General features: G+C 49.4%; 1 protein-coding gene across 1 annotated transcript in view; it reads left to right on the top strand.

Annotated features, from left to right (window-relative positions):
• Positions 1 to 20,365, top strand: part of LOC123765942 (tripartite motif-containing protein 59-like) — a 129,513-nt gene that overhangs the window by 102,637 nt on the left and 6,511 nt on the right. The window lies entirely within an intron of this gene.

Here is a 20,365-nt window from a genome sequence, read left to right as displayed (position 1 = left end):
CACTAATCTCTCCTCGTCTGATCTTCCCCAAACTAGAGCATTGTATCCTTCCGCATAGTCTAAGTTTTACCAAGTTACTAGCAAGGCTTAAGTTTAACAATTAACCTCTGTTTGTACTGAATTGATCCAGATTAGTTGAAATATTTTACTGAAGTTAAATTACACAAGCCTCTTAAGGAAAAGCTATTCCCGATCCCCAAAATGGTTATTTGAACTTTGAGAAATTACTGAATGTGGAAACTCTTGTGACCTGTGACCGCCAGGTCACTCAAATTCTTCCGCGCCGAGGTCTAGTCATGGATAGTGACGTCACTGATGGTGACTTAAACTTATTCTCCTAATAATTAGAATACTCTTGATATTGTACCCAGTAATATTATACAATACAATTTTAATACAAAATGAATAAAGGCTAATTTCTCTAAATAAGTGAATACTATAGAATGGTTCATTATACGAAACTGTGAACAAAGACGTCAGCCATTTTGTGACTCAGACTTGCTAATCCCCAGAGGAAAGCGCGTTGAGGTCAGGTCCCTACACGAGACTTCTGGAACCTTCTGGATAATTCTTACAACAGACTAGTTTGTTACAAGTAGAGTGGGGCTGGAGCTACAGTTCCCGCACCAACCCCCCTGCCAGTAGAGGGGGGGGGGGCTTGAGCTACAGGTCAAGCACCAACCCCCTGCCAGGAGAAGGTGGCTAAAGCTACAGGTCCAGCACCAACCCCCTGCCATTAGAGGAGGGGCTGGAGCTACAGGTCCAGCACCAACCCCCTGCCAGTAGAGGGGGCTGGAGCTACAGGTCCAGCACCAACCTCCAGCCAGGAGAAGGGTGCTGGAGCTACAGGTGCAGTGCCAAACCCCCCCCCCCTGCCAGTAGAGGGGGGATGCATCTACAGGTCCAGCACCAATCCCTTGCTAGTAGAAGGGGGCTGGTGCTACAGGTCCAGCACCAAGCCCCTGCCATGAGAAGGGGGCTGGAGCTACAGGTCCAGCACCAACACCCTGCCAGCAGAGGGAGGCTGGAGCTACAGGTCCAGCACCAACCCTCAGCCAGGAGAAGGGTGTTGGAGCTACAGGTCCAGCACCAACCCCCCTGCTATTAGAGGGGGGGCTGGAGCTACAGGTCCCAGCACCAACCCCCTGCCAGTAAAAGGGGGCTGGAACTACAGGTCCAGCACCAACCTCCTGGCAGTACAGGTGGGGGGAGCTACAGGTCCAGCACCAACCCCCCCTCCCTGCTAGTGTAGGGGGCTGGAGTTTCAGGTCCTGCACCAACGTCCTGCCAAGAGAAGGGGGCTGGAGCTACAGGTCCAGCACCACTTCCCTCCCTGCCAGTAGGGGGTGGCTGGAGCTACAGGTCCAGCACCAACCCCCTGCCAAGAGAAGGGGGGGGGGGCTGGAGCAACAGGTCCACCACCATCCCTCTGCCAGTAGAGGGGGGCTGGAGCTACAGGTCCAGCACCAACCCCCTGCCAGCAGAGGAAGGCTGGAGCTAGAGGTCCAGCACGAACCCCCTGCCAGGAGATGGGGCCTGGAGCTACAGGTCCAGCACCAACCACCCCCCCTCGCTGCCAGTAGAGTGGGGTCGCTGGAGCTACAGGTCCAGCACCAGCCCCCCTGCCAGTTGAAGAGGGGGGGGGGCTGGAGCAACAGGTCCATCACCAGCCCCCTGCCAGGAGAATGGGGCTGGAGCTACAGGTCCAGCACCAATCTCCCCCCCCCCATCCCTGCTAGTAGAGAGGGGCTGGAGCTACAGGTCCTAGCACCAACCCCCTGCCAGTAGAGGAGGGCTAGAGCTACAGGTCCAGCACCAACTCCCTGCCAGTAGATGGGGGCTGCAGCTACAGGTCCAGCACCAACCCCCTGCCAGGAGAAGGGGGCTGGAGCTACAGGTCCAGCACCATCCCCCCTGCCACCAGTTGAGGGGGTGGCTGGAGCTACAGGTCCTGCAACAACCCCCTGCCAGTAGAGAAGGGCTGGAGCTACAGGTCTAGCTCCAATCCCCTGCCAGTAGAGGGGGGCCTGGAGCTACAGGTCCAGCTCCAACACCCTGCCAGGAGAAGGTGGCTGGAGCTACAGGTCCAGCACCAACCCCCCTGCAAGTAGTGGGGGGCTCGAGCTACATGTCCAGCACCAACCCCCTGGCCAGTAGAGGGGGGCTATAGCTACAGGTCCAGCAAAAACCCTCTGCCAGTAGAGGGAGGCTGGAGCTACAGGTCCAGCACCAACCCCCTGCCAGTAGAGGGGGCTGGAGCTACAGGTCCAACGCCAACCCCCCTTGCCAGTAGAGGGGGCTGGAGCTAAAGGTCCGGCAAAAACCCTCTGCCAGTAGAGGGAGGCTGAAACTACAGGTCCAGCACCAACCCCCCTGCAAGTAGTGGGGGGCTCGAGCTACATGTCCAGCACCAACCCCCTGGCCAGTAGAGGGGGGCTATAGCTACAGGTCCAGCAAAAACCCTCTGCCAGTAGAGGGAGGCTGGAGCTACAGGTCCAGCACCAACCCCCTGCCAGTAGAGGGGGCTGGAGCTACAGGTCCAACGCCAACCCCCCTTGCCAGTAGAGGGGGCTGGAGCTAAAGGTCCGGCAAAAACCCTCTGCCAGTAGAGGGAGGCTGAAACTACAGGTCCAGCACCAACCCCCCTGCAAGTAGTGGGGGGCTCGAGCTACATGTCCAGCACCAACCCCCTGGCCAGTAGAGGGGGGCTATAGCTACAGGTCCAGCAAAAACCCTCTGCAAGTAGAGGGAGGCTGAAACTACAGGTCCAGCACCAACCCCCTGCCAAAAGAAGGGGGCTGGACCTACAGGTCAAGCACCAACTCCGCCTGCCAGTAGAGGGGGGCTGGAGTTACAGGTCCAGCACCAACCCCCTGCCAGTAGAGGGGGCTGGAGCTACAGGTCTAGCACCAACCCCCTGGCCAGTAGAGGGGGGCTATAGCTACAGGTCCAGCAAAAACCCTCTGCCAGTAGAGGGAGGCTGGAGCTACAGGTCCAGCACCAACCCCCTGCCAGTAGAGGGGGCTGGAGCTACAGGTCCAACGCCAACCCCCCTTGCCAGTAGAGGGGGCTGGAGCTAAAGGTCCGGCACCAACCTCCAGCCAGGAGAAGGGGGCTGGAGCTACAGGTCCAGCGCCAACCCCCCCTGCCAGTAGAGGGGGTCTGCATCTAAAGGTCCAGCACCAATCCCATGCTAGTAGAAGGGGACTTGTGATACAGGTCCAGCTCCAACCCCCTGCCAGTAATAGGGGGCTGGAGCTACAGGTCCAGCACCAACCCCCAGCCAGGAGAAGGGGGCTGGAGCTACAGGTCCATCACCAACCCCCATGCCAGTAAAGGGGGGCTGGAGCTACAGGTCCAGCACCAACCCCCTGCCAGTAGAAGGAGGCTAAAGCTACAGGTCCAGCACCAACCCCCTGCCATTAGAGGGGGCTGGAGCTACAGGTCCAGCACCAAAACCTGGCAGTAGAGGGGGCTGGAGCTACAGGTCCAGCACCAACCCCCTTGCCAGGAGAAGGGGGGCGGGAGCTACAGGTCCAGCACCAACCCCCTGCCATTTGAGGAGGGGCTGGAGCTACAGGTCCGGCACCAACCTCCAGCCAGGAGAAGGGGGCTGGAGCTACAGGTGCAGCGCCAACCCCCCCCCCCCCCCTTGCCAGTAGAGGGGGGCTGCATCTACAGGTCCAGCACCAATCCCTTGCTAGTAGAAGGGGGCTGGTGCTACAGGTCCAGCACCAACCCCCTGCCAGGAGAAGGGGGCTGGAGCTACAGGTCCAGCACCAAACCCCCAGCCAGTAAAGGGGGGCTACATCTACAGGTCCAGCACCAACCCCCTGCCAGTAGAGGGGGGGCTGGAGCTACAGGTCCAGCACCAACCCCCTGCCAGTAGAGGGGGGGCTGGAGCTACAGGTCCAGCACCAACCCCCTGCCAGTCGAGGGGGAGGGATGGAGCTACAGGTCCAGCACCAACCCCCTGTAAGTAGAGGTGGGGGCTGGAGCTACAAGTCCAGCACCAACCCCCTGCCAGTAGAGGGGGGGCCTGGAGCTACAGGTCCAGCACGAACCCCCTGCCAGGAGAAGGGGGCTGGAGCTTCACGTCAGGCACCAACACCCCTGACAGTAGAGGGGGGCTTTAGGTACAGGTCCAGCACCAACCCTCTTCCAGTAGAAGGGGACTGGAGCTACAGGTCCAGCACCAACACCCTGCCAGCAGAGGGGGGCTGGACCTACAGGTCCAGCACCAACCCTCAGCCAGGAGAAGGGGGTTGGAGCTACAGGTCCAGCACCAACCCCCCCCCCCCCCCCTTCCAGTAGAGGGGGGCTGGAGCTACAGGTCCCAGCACCAACCCCCTGCCAGTAGAGGAAGGCTGGAGTTACAGGTCCAGCACGAACACCCTACCAGGAGATGGGGCCTGGAGCTACAGGACCAGCACTAAGCCCCTGCCAGTAGATTACGGCTGGAGCTACAGATCCAGCACCAACCCCCCCCCCCTTCCTGCCAGTAGAGTGGGGTGGCTGGAGCTACAGGTCCAGCACCATCCCCCCTGCCAGTTGAAGGGGGGGGGGGCTGGAGCAACAGGTCCATCACCAACCCCCAGCCAGGAGAAGGGGGCTGGAGCTACAGGTTCAGCACAAACCCCCTGCCAGTAGAGGGGGGGCTGGAGCTAAAGGACCAGCACCAACCCCCCTGCAAGTAGTGGGGGGCTGGAGCTACAGGTCTAGCACCAACCCCCAACCAGGAGAGGGTAGCTGGAGCTACAGGTCTAGTACCAACCCCCTGATAGTAGAGGGGGGCTGGAGCTACAGGTCCAGCACCAACCCCCTGCCAGTGGAGGGGGGGGGCTGGAGCTACAGGTTCAACACCAACCCCCTGCCAGTAGGGGGGGGCTGGAGCTACACGTCCAGCACCAACCCTCTGCCAGTAGAAGGGGGCTGGAGCTAAAGGACCAGCACTAACCCCCCTGCAAGTAGTGGAGGGGCTGGAGCTACAGGTCCAGCACCAACCACGTGCCAGTAGAATGGGGCTGGAGCTGCAGGTCTAGCACCAACCCCCTGCCAGTAGAGGGGGGCTGGAGCTAAAGGTCCAGCACCAACCCCACTGTCAGGAGAAGGGGGCTGGAGCTACAGGTCCAGCACCATCCCCCTGCCAGTAGAGGGGGGCTGGAGCAACAGGTCCAGCACCATCCCCCTGCCAGTAGAGGGGGGCTGAAGCTACAGGTCCGGTACCAACCCCCTGCCAGTAAAGGGGGGGTGAGAGCTACAGGTCCACCACCAACCCCCTGCCATTAGAGGGGGGCTAGAGCTGCAGGTCCAGCACCAACCCCATGCCAGTAGAAGGGGGCTGGAGCTACATGTCCAGCACCAACACCCTGCCAGTAGAGGGGGGCTGGAGCTACAGGTCCAGCACTAACCCCCTGCTATTAGAGGGGGGCTGGAGCTACAGGTCCCAGCACCAACCCCCTGCCAGTAAAGGGGGGCTGGAGCTACAGGTCCAGCACCAACCCCACCCCCTGCCAGTATAAGGGGGCTGGAGCTTCAGGTCCTGCACTAACCCCCTGCCAAGAGAAGGGGGCTGGAGCTACAGGTCCAGCACCACCCCTTCCCCCTGCCAGTAGGGGGTGGCTGGAGCTACAGATTCAGCACAAACCCCCTGCCAGTACAGGTGGGGGGAGCTACAGGTCCAGCACCAACCCCCTGCCAGGAGAAGGGGGCTGGAGCTACAGGTCCGGTACCAACCCCCTGCTAGTAGAGGGGGGCTGGAGCTACAGGTCCAGCACCAACCCCCTGATAGTAGAGGGGGGCTGGAGCTACAGGTGAGAACCAACCCCCTAACAGTAGAGGGGGGGCTGAAGCTACAGGTCCAGCACCAACCCCCTGCCAGTAGAGGGGGGCTGGAGCTACAGGTCCCAGCACCAACCCCCTGCAAGTAGAGGGGGGCTGGAGCTACAGGTCCAGCACCAACCCCCTGCCAGGAGAAGGGGACTGGAGCTACAGGTCCAGCATAAACCACCCCCCTCCCTGCTAGTAGAGAGGGGCTGGAGCTACAGGTCCTAGCACCAACCCCCTGCCAGTAGAGGGGGGCTGTAGCTACAGGTCCAGCTCCAATCCCCTGCCAGTAGAGGGGGGCTGGAGCTACAGTTCCAGCACCAACCCCCCTGCCAGTACAGGGAGGGGGCTTGACCTACAGGTCCAGCACCAACCCCCTGCCAGTAGAGGGGGGGCTGGAGCTACAGGTCCAGCACCAACCCTCAGCCAGGAGAAGGGGGTTGGAGCTACAGGTCCAGCACCAACCCCTGCCTGTAGAGGGGGGCTGGAGCTACAGGTCCAGCACTAACCCCCTTGCTATTAGAGAGGGGGCTGGAGCTTCAGGTCCTGCACCAACCCCCTGCCAAGAGAACGGGGCTGGAGCTACAAGTCCAACACCACCCCCCCCCCCCTGCCAGTAGGGGGTGGCTGGAGCTACAGATCCAGCACAAACCCCCTGCCAGTAGAGGGGGGCTGAAACTACAAGTCCAGCACAAACACCCTGCTAGTAGAGGAGGGGGGGGGGGGTGAGAGCTACAGGTACACCACCATCCCTCTGCCAGTAGAGTGGGGCTGGAGCTACATTTCTAGCACGAACCCCTGCCAGTAGAGTGGGGCTTGAGCTACATGTCCAGCACCAACCCCTTGCCAGTACAGGGGGCTGGAGCTACAGGTCCAGCACCAACCCCCTGCCAGGAGAAGGGGGCTGGAGCTACAGGTCCAGCACCAACCACCCCCCCCCCCTGCTAGTAGAGAAGGGCTGGAGCTACAGGTCGTAGCACCAACCCCTTGCCAGTAGAGGGGGGCTAGAGCTACAAGTCCAGCACCAACCCCTTGCCAGTAGAATGGGTGGCTGGAGCTACAGGTCCTGTACCAACCCCCTGCAAGTAGAGAGGGGCTGGAGCTTCAGGTCCCGCACCAACCCCCTGCCAAGAGAAGGGGGCTGGAGCTACAAATCCAGCACCACCCCCACCCCCCTGCCAGTAGAGGGTGGCTGGAGCTACAGATCCAGCACAAACCCCCTGCCAGTACAGGTGGGGGGAGCTACAGGTCCAGCACCAACCCCCCTGCCAGGAGAAGGGGGCTGGAGCTACAGGTCCGGTACCAACCCCCTAACAGTACAGGGGGGCTGGAGCTACAGGTCCAGTACCAACCCCCTGATAGTAGAGGGGGGCTGGAGCTACAGGTCCAGCACCAACCCCCTAACAGTAGAGGGGGGGGGGCTGAAGCTACAGGTCCAGCACCAACCCCCTGCCAGTAGAGGGGGGCTGGAGTTACAGGTCCAGCACCAAACCATCCCTGCCAGTATATGGGGGCTGGAGCTTCAGGTCCAGCACCAACCCCCTGCCAGTAGAGGGGGGCTGAAACTACAAGTCCAGCACAAACACCCTGCTAGTAGTGGAGGGGGGTGGGGTGAGAGCTACAAGTACACCACCATCCTTCTGCCAGTAGAGTGGGGCTGGAGCTACATGTCCAGCACCAACCCTTTGCCAGGAGAAGGGGGCTGGAGCTACAGGTCCAGCACCAACCCCCTGCTAGTAGAGAAGGGCTGGAGCTACAGGTCCTAGCACCAACCCCCTGCCAGTAAAGGGGGCTGGAGCTACAGGTCCAGCACCAACCGTATGCCAGGAGAAGGGGGCTGGAGCTACAGGTCCAGCACCAACCACCCCCCCCCCCCCTGCTAGTAGAGAAGGGCTGGAGCTACAGGTCCCAGCACCAACCCCCTGCCAGTAAAGGGGGGCTGGAGCTACAGGTCCAGCACAAACACCCTGCCAGTAGAGGGGGGGAGGCTAGAGCTACAGGTCCAGCACCATCCCTCTGCCAGTAGAGGGGGGCTGGAGCTACATGTCCAGAACCAACCCTCTGCCAGTCGAGGGAGGGCTGGAGCTACAGGACCAGCACCAACCCCCTGCCAGTCGAGGGGGGGCTGGAGCTACAGGTCCAGCACCAACCCCCTGCCAGTAGAGGGGGGGCTGGAGCTACAGGTCCAGCACCAACCCCCTGCCAGTAGAGGGGGGGCTGGAGCTACAGGTCCAGCACGAACCCCCTGCCATTAGAGGGGGGGGCTGGAGCTACAGGTCCAGCACGAAACCCCTGTAAGTAGAGGGAGGCTGGAGCTACAGGTCCAGCACCAACACCCTGCCAGTAGAGGGGGGGGGGGCTGGAGCTACAGGTCCAGCACGAAACCCCTGTAAGTAGAGGGAGGATGGAGCTACAGGTCCAGCACCAACCCCCTGCCATTAGATGGGGGGCTGGAGCTACAGGTCCAGCACGAACCCCCTGCCATTAGAGGGGGGCCTGGAGCTACAGGTCCAGCACCAACACCCTGCCAGTAGAGGGGGGGGCTGGAGCTACAGGTCCAGCACCAACCCCCTGCCAGTCGAGGGGGGGCTGGAGCTACAGGTCCAGCACCAACCCCCTGCCAGTCGAGGGGGGCTAGAGCTACAGGTCCCAGCAGCAACCCCCCTGCCAGTAGAGCGGAGCTGGAGCTACAGGTCCAGCACCAACCCCTTGCCAGGAGAGGGGGGCTGGAGTTACAGGTCCAGCACCAACCCCCCCTGCCAGTAGAGCGGGGCTGGAGCTACTGGTCCAGCACCGACCCCCCTGCCAGTAGAGGGGGCTGGTGCAACAGGTCCTGCACAAACCCCCTGCCAGTAGAGGGGGGCGGAAGCTACAGGTCCAGGACCAATCCTCTGCCAGTAGATGTGGGGGTTTGGACCTACAGGTCCAGCACTATCCCCCTGCCAGTAGAGGAGGGCTGGAGCTGCAGGCCCAGCACCAACCCCTTGCCAGTAGTTGGGGGCTGAAACTATAGGTCTAGCACCAGTCCCCTGCCATTAGAGGGCGGCTGGAGCTACAGGTCCAGCATCAGCCCCCTGCCAGTAGAGGAGGGCTGGAGCTACAGGTCCATCACCAACCCTTTGCCTGTAGAGGGGGGTTGAAACTATGGGTCTAGCACCAGTCCCCTGCCATTAGAGGGGGGCTGGAGCTACTGGTCCAGCACCAACCCCCTGCCAGTAGAGGGAAGCTTAAGCTACTGGTCCAGCACCATCTCCCTGCCAATAGAAGGGGGCTGGAGCTACAGGTCAAGCACAAACCCCTTGCCAGTAGAGGGGGGCTGGAGCTACAGGTCCTGCACCAACTCCTTGCCAGTAGAGGGGGGCTGGATAATGGGACTGACACTGACCACAGGTCATAATGGGGCTGACACTGTCCACAGGTGATAATGGGGCTGACACTGACCACTGGTGATAATGGGGCTGACACTGACCACAGGTGATAATGGGGCTGACACTGACCACAGGTGATAATCGGGCTGACACTGACCACAGGTGATAATGGGGCTGACACTGGCCACAGGTGATAATGGGGGCTGACACTGACCACAGGTGATAATGGGACTGACACTGACCACTGGTGATAATGGGGCTGACACTACACAGGTGATGATGGGGTTGCAACCCGTTCTCACTCAAGACAGCACATATATGACTTAATGCTTAAAGTCAATATGTTGAATATGAATTAGTAAATATGTGATATATTCCCAGTTACTTTTTTTACCAAGGCCCAAACTCTTCCTCACGTACCAATTTACGTGTCACAGTACCCGTCCGTCAACATAGATAGCAGAATATTCGTGATTGGTTCAATTATAAGGAAAATTGTAGTTTTCAGGTCCCACATGGGTTGTGAAATTTACCTACTATTGTCCATGCTCTTAGAATATTACAGATCAGCTACTTCCTATTGAAGGCTCGTAGTTTTGTTTTGAGAAATATTAGTTGTTCTTAGTAAATTATAATAAGCACTAAAAATTATTACATAGAATAACAGTCCTTCACCAATCAATATTATATACCATAGTTTGTGCTTTACAAATCTTTAAAGGATGTTTTGTAGGAACGCTAACAGAAAACGATGTTACGTTGGAATGTCTATGGGGTAAACTACTGCAAACAGGACGGTATTGTGTCTACTATACCAACTATAGCTAGGATGGGTATATTGTCACCTACCGCCTGTTAGGTGGGAAAGGGGTCCAATACCACCCACAGGATGGGTATGAGGGTCCATCTACCCACAAGATGAGTATGGGGATCACATCCACCCACAGGAAGGGTATGGGGTCCAATACCACCCACAGGATGAGTATGGCGTCCACTACAACCCACAGGATGGGTATGGGGCTCCGACCACCCATAGAATGGGTATGGGGCTCCAACCACAAATAAAATGGGTATAGGGTCCAATAACACCCACTGGATGTGTATGGCGTCCATAGCCGCGCGTCGAGCTCGAAAACCGCAGCATTCATCTCAGAACCATGCCTATTTCACGCAGATTCCTTAATAAACGTAAGAGTTTTATATGTCACAAGAAAGATAGAAATATAAGCTTCATTCTAAATACCTTACCATGGGCATATTTAAATTTAAAGCGAAGATACGTGTACTTTTATAATAGCCGAGCTTTAACCCCGGACAGATTGATCGACCGAGCAACTCTCTCTCAGAACAATGTTTATTTCACGTGAATTCGTTGATAAACACAAATGTTTTATATGTCTTAAGCAAGATAGAAATAAGAGCTTCATTTTAAATACATTACAATAGACATTTTTATAGCTCAAGTGAAGATACATATGTTTTTATAGTAGCGCTCAGTAGCTTGTCGGGCATGGAGCGCAGACGCCTATGCACTTGCAGATATATTGTATAATTAACAAAGATACGTTAATAAAGCCTAAAATCTTATATGCCTCCAGAAAGACCGAGATATGAACATTATTATGATTTCACCAAATGAAATATATCATGTTCGAGAACAAAGATATATCAATTTTAAATTAAGTTTCGACTCTTGCTCGGGCGAGAGAGATGGAGCGACTCTCGCCCCATCTATTGGAGATTCTGTCCACTAAAGACCCAAAGCTACTCAAACCCTCCTAGCATTATTTAAGTAATGAAGTAATATGGTATATTTACTATAATGTGGGTGCTGAATGCAGAACATGAGAAAACATATATTTACTCCAAACTAATATAATTTCATTATGAAATAAGTAAATAAGTAGCATCAAAGGAAGTCGACGGTCCAAGCGTCAATGTTGTGGAGCGACTTATCCAAGATATATCGTTGTTTGGAAAGTGTTTGTTGGCATATCCAGTTGTCGCACTTCTCTGCACAAATTATCACAAATTTAAATTATAATGTTAACAAGTAGAATATGTATTTTTAATAAAATCTAACATAACTAGCCAGAAAACATTTAACATTTATTAAAAAAAATATATGTTTGGAAGTTAAATCGACTTCATAGGACAATAGTTTTGTTATATATACTCGTTATTCGTTGACATGCGTTCGCTACTTAAACTACCATGTACTGTACTTATGTAAAATCTCCCATGTCTCTTTGCTCATCACACCGAACCCTACAGGCTCTTTGATATATTGTTTAATTAATTGAGATTCACAAATAAAGCTTATAATTGTATATGTTATAAAAAAGGCAGAGCTTATTTTAGTTCATTTATTATGCACCCCATACCCATCCTATGAGCGATAGTAGAGTGTTACAGAGGCACATAATGGGCTCAGGGACTGAGCCCCACAATTCATATAGCCAAGCAAGTTATAAATCTTGATAAGCTAGTTACAAAAGTCAATGCACATTGTCACATCAACAATGGGCTCGAGACCGACCACAAGTACAGTTTATAATTTAAGCAACTGACATATATGGAGGGCTAGTGTCACAATTGATATGTTTATCCTACACATAACCCCCTCTCCCCCATCCAATGGGCAGCGGTGGATAGGTTACAATCAAGTCGTTTTTTGCGTTTTATTCAGAGATTAGATCTTATTGGGTGAGGAAAGATATTCATATTTTAAAGAAGGCTTCTTGGCTGATGCTCTCCATTGATGGAAAATATACAACCTTTTGAAAATCAATGTTAGTTTGATCTAGATATTGTAATTAACTAAAGTATTTATGTCATCTGAAAGGTAGAAATATAGGCTACATTTAAAATCCTTTGTCATAAATATAACTGAAGTGAAAACGAAGATATATGCGTTTTGATAGTTACTTGATGGCTAGCTCTGAGAGTGTGAAGCCCTGCACACCAGCCAATAAATTGTATAATTAGTTTCCATATATTTTAATTAATCTTAAAAATCTATGTCAGAAGAAAGGAAGATGTAGCCGTTAATGTGACAACATTTAAAAATATATATATCTTAAGGTAAATAAATAATACCACCTTATTGCCGGTGTCCGGACACATGAAAATTACCTAGGTATCAGTATCCAGCCAGGCGGGGATCACAGGCTGCACAATACTGATAAATTATGTAATGCACTACTTGTGGTCCATCTCGAACCCATTTATGATGTGACGACTTATAGTGAATTTTGTAACTAGCTCATCAAGATTGTAACTTGCTTAGCTAAATGAATTGTGGGGTTCGGTCCATTCATTTTCTTTCTTTATTATGCACCCCATAATACACATCCCGTGGGCGGTGGTGTAAAGGATTACAGAGGCACATAATCGGTTCAGGAACTGAACCCTCTAGTTCGTTTAGCTAAGCAAATAACAATCTTTTGACGCTAGTTACAAAATTATTAATGTACACATACTTATGCATACATGTACATATTCATACGTATACATATATACATACACATAAATATTTAATCACCACCACAAATATACACATCAGTAATCTTTTGTGTCACAAGTGATTCAACAAGAGGCTCACAACAGTCACTATACAAGGCACTTTACATTTATGGTGAGTCACACAGTTACTAGTCTTGCTGCACACCCACCCAACTGGGCGGCAGCTTTACAGTCATGTGCTCCACACCCACCCAACTAAGCGGCAGCTTTACAGTCATGTGCTCCACACCCACCCAACTGGGCGGCAGCTTTACAGTCATGTGCTCCACACCCACCCAACTGGGCGGCAGCTTTACAGTCATGTGCTCCACACCCACCCAACTGGGCGGCAGCTTTACAGTCATGTGCTCCACACCCACCCAACTGGGCGGCAGCTTTACAGTCATGTGCTCCACACCCACCCAACTGGGCGGCAACTTTACAGTCATGTGTATACATTATCTACAGTAAGCAAATTTTGGATACTTTGCTAAGATTTCGGGCAGCACATCATTATGAATGAAGTACTTACACATTTCTTGGACACTATTGATGGTGTTATCTTTAAATTCCGCGATTTTTCACATTCCATTATATAATGACGCAAAGTATGCGAATAGTTCTGCTTACAGAGTTTACATTTAGTCAAATCTACATCAGCAGATGTTACAAACTTCCAGAGGTACTTGTAGCTGAGCCTAAACCTAGCAGTGGTAACATCTAGAAGTCTGCTAACATTATTGGATGACCCATAGACGAGCGATTCATCAAAGTTTATACAATATTGTGAAATTGAGAGTCAGTGTAGTAACATAAATTGGTAAATCATAAATATTGTAAGTTAAGAATCTGATGCATGTGTGTGTGTTGGGGGGGGGGGGGGGCGGGGGTTATACCCTTGGTAAGCGAGAGTGGAAAGTAACCTTAGACGTACTGCGGTCAATGTGGGGGGGAGGGGGAGGGAGGGTGGGAGAGTCAAATTCACCCTCCAACATCTGGACATACAGTAGTACCACCAGCCTCCACAACACTCCATCAGCCTCCAGCTGATGCTTGTAGATGCCTCATCTAACCTCACTTATGTCACACATTAACCTACAGTTCCTGTGATATTTAAACTCCTCATCACAGTGGCGTCTCACCAATATAAACTGTATTGGATTTTGTCCCGAAATAGCTATATGCTGACTGGACGTGTAATGTATGTATGTATGTATGTATGTATGTATGTATGTATGTATGTATGTATGTGTGTGTGTATGTATGTATGTATGTATGTATGCATGTATGAATGGATAGATGGATGGATGTATGTATGTACGCATGCATGCATGTATGTATGTATGCATGTATGTATGTATGTATGTATGTATGTATGTATGGATAGATGGATGGATGTATGTATATACACATGCATGTATGTATGTAATGTATGTATGTATGCATGTATGTATTTATATACGCATGTATATACGCATGTATTTATATACGCATGTATGTATGTATGTATGTATGTATGTATGCATGTATGTATGGATGGATGTACGCATGCATGTATGTATGGATGTATGTATGTATGCATGTATGTATGTATGTATGTATGTATGTATGTATGTATGTATGTATGTACGTATGTACGTATGTATGTATGTATGTAAGTATGTATGTACGCATGTATGTATGTATGTACGTATGTATGTACGTATGTATGTATGTATGTATGTATTCCCAATCACGTTAAAGACTCCCCCTCTATCATCCAGTTTAAGAGAAAAACAACTATGTACTAAATAATCGACTCCTTGTAACTTTAATTATGCTGACCTTCCTATCTGTATTCAGACTGAGCCTACCATCATTAAAGGTGATTATAACGCTAGGCATAGGAATATTGGTAATTCGCAGTTCAGCTATCGTAACGGCAACCAACTGGTGTCACTATTAGGTAGTCACGATGATGCACAGATTGTGGGTGACCTTGAACCGACGAATATCTACGGAGGTATTCTTGATCTATGTCTGGGTGTCAACGTCGCCCGCACTGTGTGCGCCTCGTCAATAGTGCCAGTTATGGCGTCTATTCATCTGGCCATATTAGCCACTGTAAGCATTGGAAGCTCTATCCTCCCCGGCGGAGTGTTCAAGCGGAAGAGGCTGGCTGTGCCCATCGATCAATGAGACAATCTTGTTGCTCATGTGTCAGATTGGTGCAGTTCATCTGAGCCTTCATCAGTTGAAGATTTTAACAATGAGCTCACAGGTACTATCGAACAGTTTATAGAATCACTTGATTCATCGTCCAGGCCACGTAACCCAAATTACACTGGTCATAGCACTTATGTTTATTATAATGATTCTAAATTGCAGACACTAAAACGCACTGCCAGAATAATTGGATTAGCTTGTAGAAGGACCCACACTGCTGAAATGCTTCGGCTCTTTCAAGCGGCTCTGGCTAAGGCCAGGGAATGTATGGTGGAGCTGAGGCAGACAGACTGGGAAACTTTTGTCCGTCGTCTCAATTCTCACACGCCACTAAGTCGGGCATGGAAGAATATCAACAAGATCAAAGGGAAAAATACTGCAGAGATCTCGTACCCTAATCCTCTGCACAGAGCAAATGAGCTTGTTGGTGCTTGGGCCACGACTTCCAGCTTTGACAGTCTTCCTCTACCCTCACAGAATGAATTAAATGATAGATATACTGATAGGGCAAGGTTCCTTGACTTTATGCGTCATCAAGAGGATGACTGTGACATGCTTTTACTGAATACGAACTAGATTCTGCTCTACATAAAGGCAAAGCTACATCACCCAGGGAGGATGGAGTTACTGACGGCATACTGCATATGCTTCTGTTAGTTCCAGGGGAATACCTTTCTTCAATTGTATAATATGAGCTATGTAACTGGGAGCTTCCTAAGTCATGGACCAACAGTGTTATTATTCCCATTCCTAAACCTCACCAGCCGAGTGCTTTTCGTCCAATCTCCCTCACTAGTTGTCTCTATAAGTGTCTTGAGAGGATGGTTCTCAACCGTCTCCTTTACAAAATTATTAATATGTTGTCTCCCCAGATATATGGCTTTATGCATGGAAAGAGTGTACATCACTGTATTACCACATTCCTCACCCTGCATACTGATAGGTCATATACCACTTTCCTAGATCTTAAGTCAGCCTTTGACATTGCTAACCCACACGTCATTCTGAGAGAACTTGCTAAAATGAATGTTGGAATGTTAATGTTAAAAATTGTTCAAACTGAAATAAATATATAACACTGTACGGTACAATTGTGTTTAATTATGTTTTGCGATTCCTTTGGAAAAGGTATTTGTGCACCAAGTACTACTAGGTCATTATGAGATATGCTGAATGTTGTCAATATACCATCTGAATACGCTTCACTTTGCGTTAATCATTGGACGTCCTAATGATTAAGGTCCCCAAAAGGACTTAATCAGACCTCAGTGGATAATTTTACTCCCCCCCCCCCCCCCCCCCCCCCCCCCCCCCTCTCTCTCTCTCTCTCTCTCTCTCTCTCTCTCTCTCTCTCTCTCTCTCTCTCTCTCTCTCTCTCTCTCTCTCTCTCTCTCTCTCTCTCTCTCTCTCTCTCTCTCTCTCTCTCTCTCTCCTCTCTCTCTCTCTCTCTCTCTCTCTCTCTCTCTCTCTCTCTCTCTCTCTCTCTCTCTCTCTCTCTCTCTCTCTCTCTCTCTCTCTCTCTCTCTCTCTCTCTCTCTCTCTCTCTCTCTCTCTCTCTCTCTCTCTCTCTCTCTCTCTCTCTCTCTCTCTCTCTCTCTCTCTCTCTCTCTCTCTCTCTCTCTCTCTCTCTCTCTCTCTCTCTCTCTCTCTCTCTCTCTCTCTCTCTCTCTCTCTCTCTCTCTCTCTCTCTCTCTCTCTCTCTCTCTCTCTCTCTCTCTCTCTCTCTCTCTCTCTCTCTCTCTCTCTCTCTCTCTCTCTCTCTCTCTCTCTCTCTCTCTCTCTCTCTCTCTCTCTCTCTCTCTCTCTCTCTCTCTCTCTCTCTCTCTCTCTCTCTCTCTCTCTCTCTCTCTCTCTCTCTCTCTCTCTCTCTCTCTCTCACAGAGCATCCCCCTTATGTGTTGTATGTGGGTGCTGAAGTTCAGTCTCTTGTCTATGTATAGGTGAAGGAACTTTCCATAATTGTTATTGCTAATGTTTACTTGTAATACTGGGTATACATCCGGTGTTCTTACCCTCGACCGCGGCGAGGGTAAGCCGTGGTCGTATGGTCTGAAACCCACAAATATTTACAATGGGGGGGGGATAACATTTCCTCTTGAAGCACGCGCACACAAATGAACTATGTTACTTAACTGGAAGCACTCGTACAACATAATTTACACGATTTCTCAGGATTATTATACTTCTTACCAGCATATATACACTATAGTACCTAGGAGGTTCTCTTCAATGGTATCTAAGATAATTAAAAGAACCCAAGCAAACCACTGTGGAAATGTGCAGGACAAACATATCAATTGTGACACTAGCTCTCCACATATGGCATTTGCTTAATTTAGAAACTGTACTTGTGGTCGATCTCGAACCCATGTTGTTGATGTGACGATGTGCTATGAATTTTGTGGCTAGCTCCTCAAGATTGTAACTTGCTTAGATAAATAAATTGTGTGTTCAGTCCCTGAACCCATTATGTGATAAATTAACTAAACTAAAAACTATAGTCTGGCGACGAAACCTGAACTGCGTAATGTAAATAGGGATTAACCAGAAAAAGATATAGGTGAAGAATAACACCAGGTAACTGCGTTAATTACAATATCTAGATCAAACTAACATTGATTTTCAAAGGTTGTATATTTTCCATCAATGGAGAGCATCAGCCAAGAAGCCTTCTTTAAAATATGAATATCTTTCCGCACCTAATAAGATCTAATCTCTAAATAAAACTCAAAAAACGACTTGATTGTAACCTATCCACCGCTGCCCATTGGATGGGGGAGAGGGGGTTATGTGTAGGATAAACATATCAATTGTGACACTAGCCCTCCATATATGTCAGTTGCTTAAATTATAAACTGTACTTGTGGTCGGTCTCGAGCCCATTGTTGATGTGACAATGTGCATTGACTTTTGTAACTAGCTTATCAAGATTATAACTTGCTTGGCTATATGAATTGTGGGGCTCAGTCCCTGAGCCCATTATGTGCCTCTGTAACACTCCACTATCGCCCATAGGATGGGTATGGGGTGCATAATAAATGAACTAAACTAAACTCTGCCTTTTTGTTAACAGATACAATTATCAGCTTTATTTGTGAATCTCAATTAATTAAACAATATATCACAGAGCCTGTAGGGTTCGGTGAGATGAGCGAAGAGACATGGGAGATTAAATGGGATTCTTGTAATGTTATTTGTCTATTTGTACTCACTGAATTTGTGCGCCCCTTGAGGGACTTGAAGTAGAGGGGGGTAGAAATAGCCTAAGCTACTCTATCCCTTTGAGATGTATTTATTGCTTATCTCAATAAACATACTTGAACTTGAACTTGACATGAGAGATTTTACATAAGTACAGTACATGGTAGTTTAAGTAGCGAACGCATGTCAACGAATAACGAGTATATATAACAAAACTATTGTCCTATGAACTCGATTTAACTTCCAAACATATATTTTTTTAATAAATGTTAAATGTTTTCTGGCTAGTTATGTTAGATTTTATTAAAAATACGTATTCTACTTGTTAACATTATAATTTAAATTTGTGATAATTTGTGCAGAGAAGTGCGACAACTGGATATGCCAGCAAACACTTTCCAAACAACGATATATCTTGGATAAGTCGCTCCACAACATTGACGCTAGGACCGTCGACTTCCTTTGATGCTACTTATTTACTTATTTCATAATGAAATTATATTAGTTTGGAGTAAATATATGTTTTCTCATGTTCTGCATTCAGCACCCACATTATAGTAAATATACCATATTACTTCATTACTTAAATAATGCTAGGAGGGTTTGAGTAGCTTTGGGTCTTTAGTGGACAGAATCTCCAATAGATGGGGCGAGAGTCGCCCCATCTCTCTCGCCCGAGCAAGAGTCGAAACTTAATTTAAAATTGATATATCTTTGTTCTCGAACATGATATATTTCATTTGGTGAAATCATAATAATGTTCATATCTCGGTCTTTCTGGAGGCATATAAGATTTTAGGCTTTATTAGCGTATCTTTGTTAATTATACAATATATCGGCAAGTGCGTAGGCGTCTGCACTCCATGCCCGACAAGCTACTGAGCGCTACTATAAAAACATATGTATCTTCACTTGAGATATAAATATGTCTATTGTAATGTATTTAAAATGAAGCTCTTATTTCTATCTTGCTTAAGACATATAAAACATTTGTGTTTATTAACGAATTTACGTGAAATAAACATTGATTTGAGAAAGAGTTGCTCTGTCGTTCAGTCTGTACGGGGTGGGAGCTCCGTAATTTTTAAAATACATGTATCTTCATTAGAACTTTAAATATGTCTATGGTAAAGTGTTTAAAGTGAAGCTTATATGTCTGCCTTTCTTGAGACATATAAAACATATATGTTTATTAACGAATTCACGTGAAATAAACATTGTTCTGAGAGAGAGTTGCTTGGTCGATCAATCTGTCCGGGGTTAAAGCTCGGCTATTATAAAAGTACACGTATCTTCGCTTTAAATTTAAATATGCCCATGGTAAGGTATTTAGAATGAAGCTTATATTTCTATCTTTCTTGTGACATAAAACTCTTACGTTTATTAAGGAATCTGTGTGAAATAGGCATGGTTCTGAGATGAATGCTGCGGTTTTCGAGCTCGACGAGCAATGAAAACTGCCCCTTTTATAAAACTTCAAATATTTTCGGTTTTACTTAAAATATTTGTCTGGTAGAGGTTTAACATATAGTTCGCGTTTTTGTCTTTCTTCTGACTAATAAATAATTTTGGTTTAATAAGTCATCAAGATGTTTTCAACAATATTTCACATGTATTTCATGTGAACAATGTATTTCAACAATACAATACAACAAATACACACATTGGTACATTATTGCAAAGGCACTATACTATATATATATATATATATATATATATATATATATATATATATATATATATATATATATATATATATATATATATATATATATATAAATTGTTACAAGTCGAGCAACAAATATTTTACATTGAACAACAAATGAGATTGGAAAAGCAGTATTGCCACCTCTGCTATACAGAAAAAAATAGACCCCAGACACACCCTATGGGTAGTAATGGACCCCCATACCGACACTATGAGGGGTAGTGGACCCCATAATAACACTATGGGCGGTAGTGGGCACTATACAAACACTATGGGCGGTAGTTGACTTCATAGCGACCCTGTGGGCGGTAGTGGACCCCCTGCCGACCCTGTGGGCGCCAGTGGACCCCATACCGACCCTGTGGGCGGCAGTGGACCCCTACCGACCCTGTCGACGCCCTACCGACCCTGTGGGCAGTAGTGGACCCCATACCGACCCTTTGGGTGGCAGTGGACCCCATACCGATCCTGTGGGCGGTAGTGAACTCCCTACCGACCCTGTGGGCGGCAGTTGACCCCCTACCAACCCTGTGGGCGGTAGTGGACCCTTTAC

This window comes from Procambarus clarkii, chromosome 37 (assembly GCF_040958095.1).
Source record: "Procambarus clarkii isolate CNS0578487 chromosome 37, FALCON_Pclarkii_2.0, whole genome shotgun sequence".
Taxonomy (NCBI): domain Eukaryota; kingdom Metazoa; phylum Arthropoda; class Malacostraca; order Decapoda; family Cambaridae; genus Procambarus; species Procambarus clarkii.
This window is presented reverse-complemented; position numbering and strand designations above follow the sequence as displayed.